This window comes from Cynocephalus volans, chromosome 9 (assembly GCF_027409185.1).
Source record: "Cynocephalus volans isolate mCynVol1 chromosome 9, mCynVol1.pri, whole genome shotgun sequence".
NCBI classification, from domain to species: Eukaryota; Metazoa; Chordata; class Mammalia; order Dermoptera; family Cynocephalidae; genus Cynocephalus; species Cynocephalus volans.
Window position 1 is genome coordinate 47,505,880 of NC_084468.1, and position 12,437 is coordinate 47,518,316.

The 12,437-nt window shown below is 35.8% G+C and overlaps 2 protein-coding genes across 3 annotated transcripts in view; one reads left to right on the top strand and one right to left on the bottom strand.

Moving 5' to 3' along the window:
- Positions 1 to 12,437, bottom strand: part of PPAT (phosphoribosyl pyrophosphate amidotransferase) — a 38,497-nt gene that overhangs the window by 16,658 nt on the left and 9,402 nt on the right. The window lies entirely within an intron of this gene.
- PAICS (phosphoribosylaminoimidazole carboxylase and phosphoribosylaminoimidazolesuccinocarboxamide synthase) overlaps positions 1 to 12,437 on the top strand; it is a 43,769-nt gene that overhangs the window by 3,157 nt on the left and 28,175 nt on the right.

A 12,437-nucleotide genomic window follows, 5' to 3' on the forward strand; every position in this document is an offset into this window, starting at 1 on the left:
TACACCTTTGACCAACTCTAAGAGATTTCATGTTCTGGTAATTGTAACCATCCTCAACCTCAGAATACCTCTGGCTTACTGCTGCCAGACCGCATTCCTTCAGTGGCCAAGTTTCCACTCTATTTCTCTCTTCTTACTTTATACAAATACATCGGGAGTGATAATTTAAGAGTTTCAGTTTAAAATCTCCATGGCATGAGGCCTCTGCACACGATTTTAGGATTCATGTTATAAACTACCAACTTAAGAAAAAATTCCCTGAAGAGGTTGGAAGAGAGCTTTTCTTTTTCACTCCCAGCTGTATGTTCACACCAGGCCATTTTCTATAGATATATAACTTGGCCCAAACCAGATAATAGAATAGGAAACACTATCTTTCCTTTACTGCTTTCATATTAAGCTCAGCTGTTGGATGACCTGGGTATATCAGTATATTCCCCCATTTCTCTAAAGAGAATTTTTATTTAAATCCAGATTTTTATTTTCCACATTTCCAAATAAATCTAAAACATTCCTTAATTGCAATTTAGCCTAAAGTAATTATGAAACCTGATTTAAAGTTTTGACAATCTCTACCTTGAGAATTTAAAAAAATATACAATTATACCATTTGAAAACAGTGGTGCTTTTGTACTTCTCATACTTATTTTTCATTTGTTTTCCCATTTTTATATAAGAATCCTAAAAGAATTTTTAAGATGGTAAGCAGCATACCTTTCCTTTTTCTTCCATGGGAATGCCTCTAAATATATTTGTGAATCATGATTTTACATCAATGTTTATACCATTAAAATCGTACCTAACATTTGATCTCTTAATGTAAAACACAACACTATTTCTGTTAGTAAAAGAAAACTGGAAAAACATTTGGAAATGATATGACTAATATGAATAAATCTTTAAAATTACAGAGAACAATCAAAATGTACTTAACCACCTCCTGATTAGCCTGCAACTTCACTGTAATTATGATTCATCTTCAACTTCATATGCCAACTGAATTAAAAATTCTACATTTTGGATTCCTTTGAAAGATATATTTTGCTTTTTCTGTAATATTATTCTCCTCATTTCATTATTTTAAAAGTAGTCTGTGCCTCATTTTATGAGAACCTGTACGAAAACATCCAAACCATAAAACTTCAAGGAAATCAAGGAAGGAGTTCTTCATTTTTTAAGGTCGGCATGGTTCTTTTAAATGACACATTACTTACTCCATTTAAGTATAATTTATATTAATTTCTAGAAAGTTATGTATCAATCAATTAATTACACAAGACACATATAAACTCTAAGCTATTTGATCATCTATGCCAATAAAACAACATTTCCTGATTATCCATCTCATTGCAGGACCATTCTTTTACATAACTAGTATCAGTTATCAAGTGCCTGCTATACTAAAGCACTCAAGATACAAATAAAACAATCCATTTAAAAAATGTAATTCAAGTTGAAAACTAACTACAACAATCTCTAGAAACTTACAAAATTATAAAACAATTCTAGAAGTTCAAAATAAACCATGTCAATGGGATAAAAAAATTAGATTTACCTACATAAATATTTAAACCAGGTCACTTTGTTACAAAATATATCTATCACAAATCTAGTTTCATAAATACGATTAAATTCAGCTCAAGTTTCTAGTATTATCTGTTATGTCAACCAACTTTTATTTTCCTTAGTACTTATTTCTAAAAGGAATTCTGTTCTCTAAGCTAAAATGCCAGTTGCATTGCAAGATAAGGGAGACATCTCAGGAAATCTTTTACTTTTGGTTTCTCATGTCAGGTCAATGGAGTTAGGTATAGTATGATGAGCCAAAAATATAATGAAACTGATCTAATTTCAAATTAGAAAGTTAAAATTCGTTTCTAATCTGAGAAAATGGACAGTTTTTCCTGGTAGAAACATTTAGGATTAATTTATATTTTCCTCCCTTTTTACCAACCTATACTGAAAAAAATCATTTCTAAAGCAAATGATTTCTTTAACAAAATATAAGTCTCCCACAAATATCAGCTCTCTGATTTCCAACCTTTATTCTTTAAATATTGTAAGAAATCTGATGGCTAAACTTATAGCTAGTAATGAATATGATCACTTTAGCCTTCTGGAGGTTTAAGACAACAAAATTTTACATTTGAAAGTAAATAATATCAAATCCACAATGAGGTAAGGATAATTTTAATCACCAAATTAATTTAATTCAATGTAAATCCTATCTTTGCTTCTGATTTCCTATTGAAGCTAGAATCAAAAAACTTATCTTTAACCCAAATGATAGAAAAGGACTTCAAAACAAAGACATTAAATGTACCACAAAATAAAAACAACTCCCTATCTCAAGTAAATCCTATGAAGTGTTTTTTAATGACTAACAACTCATTACAGATGCTGGGGTCTGAACTACCTGTTTATTAAATATGAACATGAAATCTGAGAAAAACACAAGATTATACGGTTGTTAAAAACCCAATATAATGTCAATAAAATAAAATTAATTGTAAAACTGTGTTAGAGATAACATGAAGGCACTATGGCAATATTAAAGGGTTTATAACTAAGTGGAGACATACTGCCTAGAACAAGGCTTTATGAAATTTCTGACACATTTCCCTATTATTAAAAGAACATAATACTTCACTTAAAAAAGCATTTGGTCTTTCTCTAATCTTCACAAGGAGTAAACACCAATTGATGTGTGCAGCTCTTCCAAATCCTGTGCTCATGAGTAGCCTTGGTTCTCAACAGTGACTGCACACTAGAATCACAATCTGCAGATGAGCAGTAAAGGAGGCACTATAGTGGTTTTTTAAATGCTCCCCAGGAGATTCCTACATGTAGCCAACAGAAACCATTAGATAAACGTTGGGCCCATTTTTAGGAGCAAACATTATCATGGTGCCTATGGGTGGAGGATGAAGATGGCGCCCGCGGGAAGTAGGGGAGGCATAACCCAAGATAGCTCCAAAAGGTTTTTGTTGGTCCTCCAGTATTTCTGCACTAGTGAACACTGCATGATCGCTATGCTCAACATGTTAGTACAAAATGCATGCCCGCATGATCCTTTAATTGATTGGTTAGTTCATGGAAAGCCGCTACTTGCTTGCTTATATAAATTGCAGTGTAACGGCAATAAAGTGGAACTGCCCTGACAGAACCCCTGCTGCGTCTGAGTGTCTCTTTCACGGGGCTGGGTTGGTGGGCAGCAGGCTCACTTTTCCCTGAGATCCCTCGGTCCCAACACCAGGGGTAATCCTGTCGGCTCCTTCTCCTCCTGGGTCTGCGGGAGGACCCCAGGCGCGTCCGCGCAGATAAAAAAGAAGGGAAGGAGTTAAATTGTTCATACCTGTCCAATCTCAAAACAAAAATTATCTACATTGAGCCATTTTCCTACGTAATCATACTGCTTTCTACAAGTAAATGTCACAAAATTACATACTCAACTTTCACTACATAGTGATATATCCCACATACTAAAGAAGTGGGATGGAAGAGAAAATTATATAGAGAAGAAAGGTGATCAAAGCACGACTAAAAACAACTTTTATTAAAGCCAGTGTCCTGACAAACATATTTAGGTTCTACAAATAATCTTCAACTTACAATGGGGTTACAACCTTATAAACCCATTGAAAACACTGTTAAGTCAGAAATGCATTTAATACACCTCACCTACAGAACATCACAGCTTAGCCTAGCCTACCTTAAACATGCTTAGAACACCTATGTTAGCCTACAATTGGGCAAAATCATCTAACACAAAGCATATTTTATAAAAAAGTGTTGAGGAGCTCATGTAATTTACTAAATACTGCGCTGAAAGTAAAAAAAAAAAAACAGAATGGTTGTATGGGAACTTATCATTAATGCACAAAGCTCAAAGCACACTGGGCCTGAAGAATGTTTGAAGCACTGAACTAAAATGAATTGCTGGATGATGGGGATGTGACAGCAACAGAGTCATCAATCCCTCTCTCTTCTGATGAGGCTCGAGAATAGCTGGTAGAAGGCAGTGGGGCATCGACACTTGCTGTTGGTTTGGTAGACATAATGTTCTTCAGGAAGATATCAAGTATCACTTGTTTACCTTAGTGATCCCACGGTGAGCTTGTGAATGACTGGGAGCTGCAGCTTGCTGCTGCTGCCCAGCATACAAGAGTATGTACCGCATATTGCTAACCCAAGAAAAGATCCAAATTCGAACTATGGTTTCTCCTGAACGCATATTCCTTTCACACCATCGTAAAGTCGAAAAATCTTAAGTCAAACCCTCATAACTCGGGGACTGTCTGTATTTCAGTTCCTCATTACAGAAAAAAGCTAAGCTATATTTGTCATTCCTATGGCGTTATATTTGTCTCCTATGGAGAATATTACTTTCTTTAATAATGTTGCATCCAATTATTTATTTTGTCTGATGTATATAATCCATATATATATCTTTCCCTCCCTACCTGATGCAGGCTTCTCTACATCAAAAATGGAACTCCCTAATAACTCAATTTTTATTCCAACTGGAGCAAATGAAGGAGCGAAATATTGGACTGTGCCAGAAGTCAGGGCTCTAATAGGCACTCTGGTCTGATAAAAGCATACAACAACAACTAGAGGGAACAGTGAGAAATAAAAGGATATTTGAACAAATTGCTGCCAAGATTCAGAAATTTGGAATCAAGAGAGACTGGAAGCAATGCAGAACAAAGTACAAAAACCTAAAACATGAATACAAGATTGTAAGAACAGCTCAAGATCTAGGCATGACTAAGAGTACGAAATTTTTTACTGAGTTGGATGCTATTCTGGGACACAATAAAATTGAAAATCCACAGGAAAAGGAATCCTAAGATGGAGAACAAGCCACAGAATGTGCCAATGTAAAAATGTAAGAGGACCAGACAGATAGGAAAGCAGAGAAGAGTAATCTTAACATCGCAATACATCATATAAGAATGTTTGGTAGCATAAAATGAATATAATCTAAGTTAAATATATTTCATTAAATGCTATTCAACAAGTTAATTGCTGAATTTATGATGAAAGAGATTTAATGTATATTTGCTTTCCTTCAGAACATTAAAATAACGGTACAAAGTTATACAAAACGAGAAAATAAAATTGCATTTCCAGAACAAAGTTTAAAATTGATAAATTTTAATAAAGCAAATATGCAACCCAGGTGGCAGAAGTTGTCAGCACCACGCTCAACCAGAGAGCTAACTGGCCATCCCTCTATGGGATCCGAACCCGTGGCCTTGGTGTTATCAGCACCGCACTCTCCTGAGTGAGCCACGGGCCGGCCCCCAGGTGGCAGAAGTTAAAGCAAGTTTTCATACCAATTGTGGAAGAACTGAGTAAACAGAAAAAGGGCATTGAAGAACACAGAAAAAATACAAAATCCATGAGAATGTCTTGGAAGTGGTAAGTTCTTCTGGAATACATCATAAGCTCACTAAAATAAATTTTACCCAAAGAATTGAGATATAATACATATACACAAAGACATGACAGCAAGAAGCTGAATGAGTTCTGGACCAGGAAATCAGGAAAATTCCAATTTAGTCTCTATGGAATGTTGAAGCAAACAATTGTCTTCTCTAGACCCAACTCTAAAATGAGGTGACTGGACAAGATGGTCCAAAAGACCTCTACTAGACATTATGTGAAGTATTTCTGGATAATACTCATATTTACAAAATACATAAATGGAAAATGTTAATCAATGTAATGTTTCCTATGGCTGTTGTTCCTAAAAGTACAGCAGCATTAGCATCATCTGGGAACTTATTCAAAACACAAATTCTTGGGCCCTATCCAGAATCAGAAACTCTAGGGTTGGAGCCTAACAGTGTGCTTTACCAAATCCTCCAGGTGATTCTGAGGCTTGCAAGTTTGAGAACCACTGCACTATGCTGTAAGGTACTAAACGGGTGGAGGCAGGAGAGTGCGTGCTTCCTATCTGATGATTTGCCTCTTGAACGCAAACCAAAACTGGGGAGTCCATGGAGCCCCCAAGCAGAAGTCTAGCTGTCAAAAGAGACTTGCCACATACAGTCTTTTAGTTCATGTAGCCTTAGTTTAACAAATTAGGTAATCAGATTCCCCACACTCTTGGCAAACTTCTTTCTCTAATTTATTAGATAGGACAGAATCTGTGTTCCTTAGGTTTATGAGGACATCATAGAAATAGCCTTTGTTATTAAGAGTTAAAAATCAGATTACTACACAATAAGATAGAAAGATTTTCATGAAAAAAGTTAAGAGCTTTATCATTCAGAAGATTTTAGCTTCTTAGTCCTCTGGAAAACTCACCTCAGTACATCCTGAGAAAATCTTCTCTTTTTCTCATACAAGAAAAATTAAGTCAGATGTAATGTGAGTTTGTTTTTTAATTCTTTGGTATGTTTACATGCTAATTTGGAATATATTTAGAAGATATGAAACAGTATATTTATATTCATTTTAGAAATTAAATGTTATTTTAAACTTTCACATGAAAATGAAAGCAAAGATATAAACCCACAATGATGCCAGCAGCTAAATACATATGAAAAAAACTTAAATAGGCATGCATTTTAGGCACACCTGCAATATATGCCTATTGACTCACAAATCGCCATTCCACTGATTAGAAGATTGTAGTGTTGAGGTATAAAGATATGAATAGTTATCTTCAGGGAAAAAGCTTCGCATCAAATGTTCTTTCTTTAAAAAAAAAGTGATGGGTACTTTTATGTAAAAATAGAGTTTATCTCATTTTGATTTTACACATTTTACTGATGAAATTTTGTAATAGGGGTTGTTATTGCTCCATATTAACACCTGGTCATAAAACTGATCCCCCCAAAAGATTTTCTTTCCTCTCTTAAATTTATGCTATAAGCTTCTCTTTCTTATTTCAAATAAAAATCCAACTAGAGCTGCAGACCTCTTGGATTCTGGAAAACTAGATTAGTTCCCAGTTTAGAACTCCTGGAGAATTTGGTCTAGTAGGCTGGTGTCAGTTCATGCACCTGTATTTTTAGATGATACTCAAGCACAGTCAGCATTAGAAACCATAGCTAGGTTGTCACACTCAGAGACTAAGTCCAGCAGAGGACTGAAAAGGGTAATACACAAGCTCCACTTTTACCCCATTTGGGGAAGAAAAATAAGCTAATGTTAATAATTGCTTTAAAATGCATGCTTAATGCAATTCAAAAAAGTTAATCACGGAGAAGAATCATAGAACTCTTAGGCTACTCTTATTACATTAAGTAAAAAGAAACAGCCCACAGAAGTGTAATTAACTACTTCTTTAAATGTAAAGTAAATTTATTTTATTTCTCTCCCTGTCTGAATCATGGGTAAGAGAGGATAAAAGGAATCAGGAAGTTACCAAAGGAGAAAGAACTCTGCCAAAAGAGAAATTTGTGTTTGACAATGTTATCAGCTACCTGTCTCAACTGAGTAGGAGAAACAAAATTGACTTAATTCATCTCCAATATCAGCTGCCCTTTATGTGAGTTGGAATGCCTCAATATCTTGGTAAACTGTATCAGTCTGTTTTTATTACTTATAACAAAATACCTGCAACTCGGTGATTTATAAAGAAAAACGAAATTTATTGCTTACAGTTTCTGACGCTGGGAAGTCCAAAGTCCATCTGGTGGTGGCGACAGTGACCCAGGGGTCTCACGTTGCAAGATAGTGGAAGCAGAGAGCAGAGAGAGATGGCAAGACAGACTCTCCTCTTCTTTTAAAGCCCTCAGAACCATGGTGACAGTGACCCAGGGGTCTCACGTTGCAAGATAGTGGAAGCAGAGAGCAGAGAGAGATGGCAAGACAGACTCTCCTCTTCTTTTAAAGCCCTCAGAACCATACCCCTGACCACCGTTTTTAATACATTCACTACTGCAGGTCCTGCAATCCAATCAGCTCTACAAGGCTCCACCTTTCAATTACTGTAATAGGATTTCCCACTGTCTTAACAGTCACTGTGGCCGCTAAGTTTCTAATACATAAAACGTGGGGGACACAATTCAAGCTTCAATGAGTTTGGGGGGGGACATAATTCAATCCACTATTATACTTTAAAAATCACTGCATTCTAGTATAGGACAGACCCCCAGGCAGATCTTTTGTGGCTCAGAGGGTGAACTTATGGATACTTAACTAAAGCACAGAAGTTCTACAGTAGGGAGGACACTGACCTTCAGCCTAAAAACCACAAGTGAAAGACCATATTGTTCCATCTAAGGATAATCCTAAAACTACCTATTTTCCTTTTGGCTGCAGTAAAACATTTCCAAAATTAAAATTTTCCCTATTACCTTAGTTAACAAAAGTTAGCTTGAGATAGCCAGCAGGGGGCATTGAAGTATATTGTTACTAACTCAAAAGCTACGACAAGAATCATGTTTTCTCCAATTCATTTATTTCTTTCAATAGATCAAAAATTGGCAATAATTTTCTTTGTCGTGTGTGTTTCATTTGTTTTGAGCTGGCCAGTACAGGGAGTAAACCCTGGATCTTGGTATAACAGCACCACACCCTAATCAACTGAGCCAGCTGCCAATTTTCTTTAAACATGGAATATTTAAGTACTTTTTTATATTTTGCATACAATTTGGATAATCTTAGCAGTAAAATTACTACATAAATTAATGTACTTTAGTAATATAGAAAACAATATTACCAAGAACTTTTTCATTTTAATCCAATAGATAGATAAGAATAGATAGATAAGAACTGATTGTTACATTTCAGAAAACCCAAGAATAATAAATGTAAAAGAAGAAAGCTTAGATATAGGTAGGCTCCTAAATTTAAATACAGGCAACTTCTTCATTATAATGGCATGGTTTTTCTAATTCTTACTACTGATAATATTTTAATAAACTTTTAAGAAGCTGTGGCAAAATAAAGAATGTATCTGGTCTTGGTCACAAGATGCTGGCACAGATCTTCAAAAATCCTTAGAATTTCCAGAGATAACAAATATGTTTGTTACATTAATGAGGCAACTCAAGGTAGGTTGCCAAATAGCTTCAGGATGGGGCTAGTAACCTTGTGATTAGAGTTAAAACTTTAACCCAGACTGATCTCCAGGAAGTAGAGTGGGGCTGAAGAGTCAGTTCAATTTTGTGGCCAATGATTTAATCAATTATGCCAATAAAAATTCTGGCTTAGAGGAGCTTCCTGGTTGATGCATGTCCTGATTCCACTCAGAGAGGACATGGAAGCTCAGTTCCGTGCAGTTCATGTTTCCTTGGTTCCTTTTTAACTTCTCACAGGTATCACTGCATTAACCTCTACACTAGACCGGTCTTCACTGTATCTCTCTTTCCTATTCTCAAACTCCAGAAACTCTTTTTTGATTTTAGAACCTTTTGATTACCCCAAAAGAAACCCCATATCTTTTAGTAGTCATCTGGCTGCTTGACCATTCCTCTACATCCCCTGGCAACCACTAACTTACTTTCTGCCTTTATAGATTCTCCTGTTCTGGACATTTCATATAAATGGTATCACACAGTATGAGGCCTTTTGTGTCTGGCTACTTTTACTTGGTTTTCTAGGTTTATCCATATGGTAGCATGTATTAGTACTTAATTTCTTTCTATGGCTGAATAATTTCCATTTTATCAATATGCCATATTTTGTTTTTCTATTTAGTTGATGGACATTTGGGTTGTTTCCACTTTTTGGCTCTAATGAACACTGTTGCAATGAACATTGTGGTATGTTTCCCCCCTATTGTGGTAAAATACACATAATGTAAAATTTAACATTTTACCCGTTGTTAAGTTCACGGCCCTAAGTACATTTACCCTGTCGAGCAAACTTTTTTATTGTTCCAAACTGAAACTTCTGTACCCATTAAATAATAACTCCCTATTTCCCCCTCTCTTTAGCCTGAGGTAACCACTATCAACTTTTCTGTTTCTATAAATTTGACTGATCTGGGTACCTCATATAAGTAGAATCATACTATATTTATCCTTCTGTATCTGGTTTATTTCACTTAGCATAAGGTCTTTAAGATTTAGCTACATTGTAGCATATATCAGAATTTCCTTACTTTTTAAGGCTAAATAATATTCTACTGTATGGATATATCATATTTTGTTTATCCATTCATTGTAGACGGTCATTTGGTTTGTTTCCATCTTTTGGTTATTGTGAATAAGGGTGCTAATAAACAAAGAAATACAAATATCTGTTCGAGTCCCTACTCCCAATTCCTTTGGGGTACATATCCAGAAATGGAATTGCTGTATCTTATAGTAATTAATGTTCAATTTTTTTAGGAATCACCATACTGCTTTTCCACAGCACGTACGTTTTTACGTGGACATGTTTTCAATTCGTTTGGGTATATACCTCGGCTTGGGAAATTGCTTGGTCCTTTGTCATCTATGTTTCACTTTTTGAGGAACTATGTGTTTTCCACAGTGACTGCACCATTTTACATAGACAGCAACATCTTCTAAAAATATATTCAACAAGAGAGAGTTAGTTAAACACATTTTCAAATTTCCATGATGCCTGAAAAATTATTCATAAAACCTAGTAGAATGAGATGAGTGGAACTCACTGTTAGGAAGTATTGCTGAGTATTGTTTGTTTTCTGCCAGAGGAAGATTCTGTGTACTGTACATCATCACCTGGAAAGCCCATTTATTGGCTACAGCAGCTTTGGTTGTAGTTTTCATAAGGTATCCCAGAGTAGTATCATTTTCATTTTCTTCTGATCTTTTATATATAAGAAAAATTTTAGTTTAAATTCTCCCCAGACAGGCAAAGAATTTCTACTCTTCTTCCAAAGTCTAGGTTAAAAATCTATTATATTAGCATATTAGTTTTATTGCAGTAACTAGATACAATGATCTTCATTATTCATGGATTCCTTATTTGTGAATTTGCCTACTCACAAAAACAGATTTGCAAAAGAAAAATCAATACTCGTAGGGATTTTGGGGTCATTCACAGACATGCATAGAGCAGTAAAAAATCTGAGTCACCTGACGCACGCATTAGCAGCTAAGGTCAAACAAGTTGACATTGCCTTTGTTTTAGCTCTTATATCGTAAAGGGGAGTCCTTTTCAGTCTATCTAGCACCATGTTTCACACATTTTTTGTACTTTTTGGGGGGTGATTTTTGCTGTTTAAAATGGCCCCAGGTGCAGTTCTACAATGCTATCTAGTGTTTCTAAGGGCAAAAAGGCTGTGATGTGCCTTACTGACAAAACACATTAGATAAGCTTCCTTCAGGCATGAGGTATAGTGCTGTTGGCTGGGAATTCAAGGTTAACAAATCAACAATGTGCATCAAATAGAAGTCTTGAAACAGAAATACACATAAATAAGGTTATGTATTGATCTGTTGGCAAAAATAGTATTATCAGAGGCTTGCAGGAACCTAACCCTGTGTTTCTCCTAGGAGCGGTATTTGATTTGATTTTACAGAACTAGGAATAACGAGAATAAACCATACCTTAGTAGGTGGCCCTCTCTGGCTCCAGAGTATAACCTGTCATTTGAGGTCTTGCTATTGCTAGAATCTAAATTTTATCTCAGTTTCACTGTGCAAACATGTCCTTAAGAGTTGTGGTTCTATCCTGATGTAACTTTCCACATACCTATTACTCTATGTGCTTACAGGTACCATAACCACATTTTGCCTCACTGGTCTTTTAATACCAACCATTCTCTAGTTTCATAATAATCATAATAATAAACTTCATAGACAACTATATGGTTCAAAATATTTAGGAACATAGAATGTTTTTTAAAAAATAACATCCCAGTGTATAGGAAAGTTTAGCTGGGACAAAAGAGTACTATCACTCATTGCTAGACTTTAACTCAGAAATCTAACATATGCAAGTGGTGGTATTTCCCCAAAGTTACAAACAACTGACCTGTAAATGTCCTATACATACACTGGTACACCAAAATAAATCCATGTTATATTTACCAGGCTAAGCACCACCAATTCCTTAAAATGTTCATACCTTGCCTGGTTGTCTTAATTGGCCTAGTCAAACTCTTCTGGATATAGACTATTAGCGTTTGAATGTGAAAAGTGCTAAGACCACTTATTCTTTTATTTCTTTATATGCATTGCAATAAGGATCAAATGAGAACAGACGTAACAGCTCTTTGTCAAGCACTAAAATGTAACCCTGAAAGATGTTACTAAATTAGGTCTAAAAGTGCTATTGTACTCCCAAGTATGGTATGCTGCCATGTGACATTTAAGACAGAACATTTCCAAGATTTTGAAGTAGGTAACTTCAAAACTTAGTTAAAGATGACAAAAGGAGCCGCTCGGGCCGCCGCCGCCGCCTCCCCAGCAGACGCGACGGGGAGGGGGGACCCGCGCTGGCGCCACTAAGAGGCATGGTCATGCGTTCTCAGCCCCCACATGCCCCTGGGCGCGCGC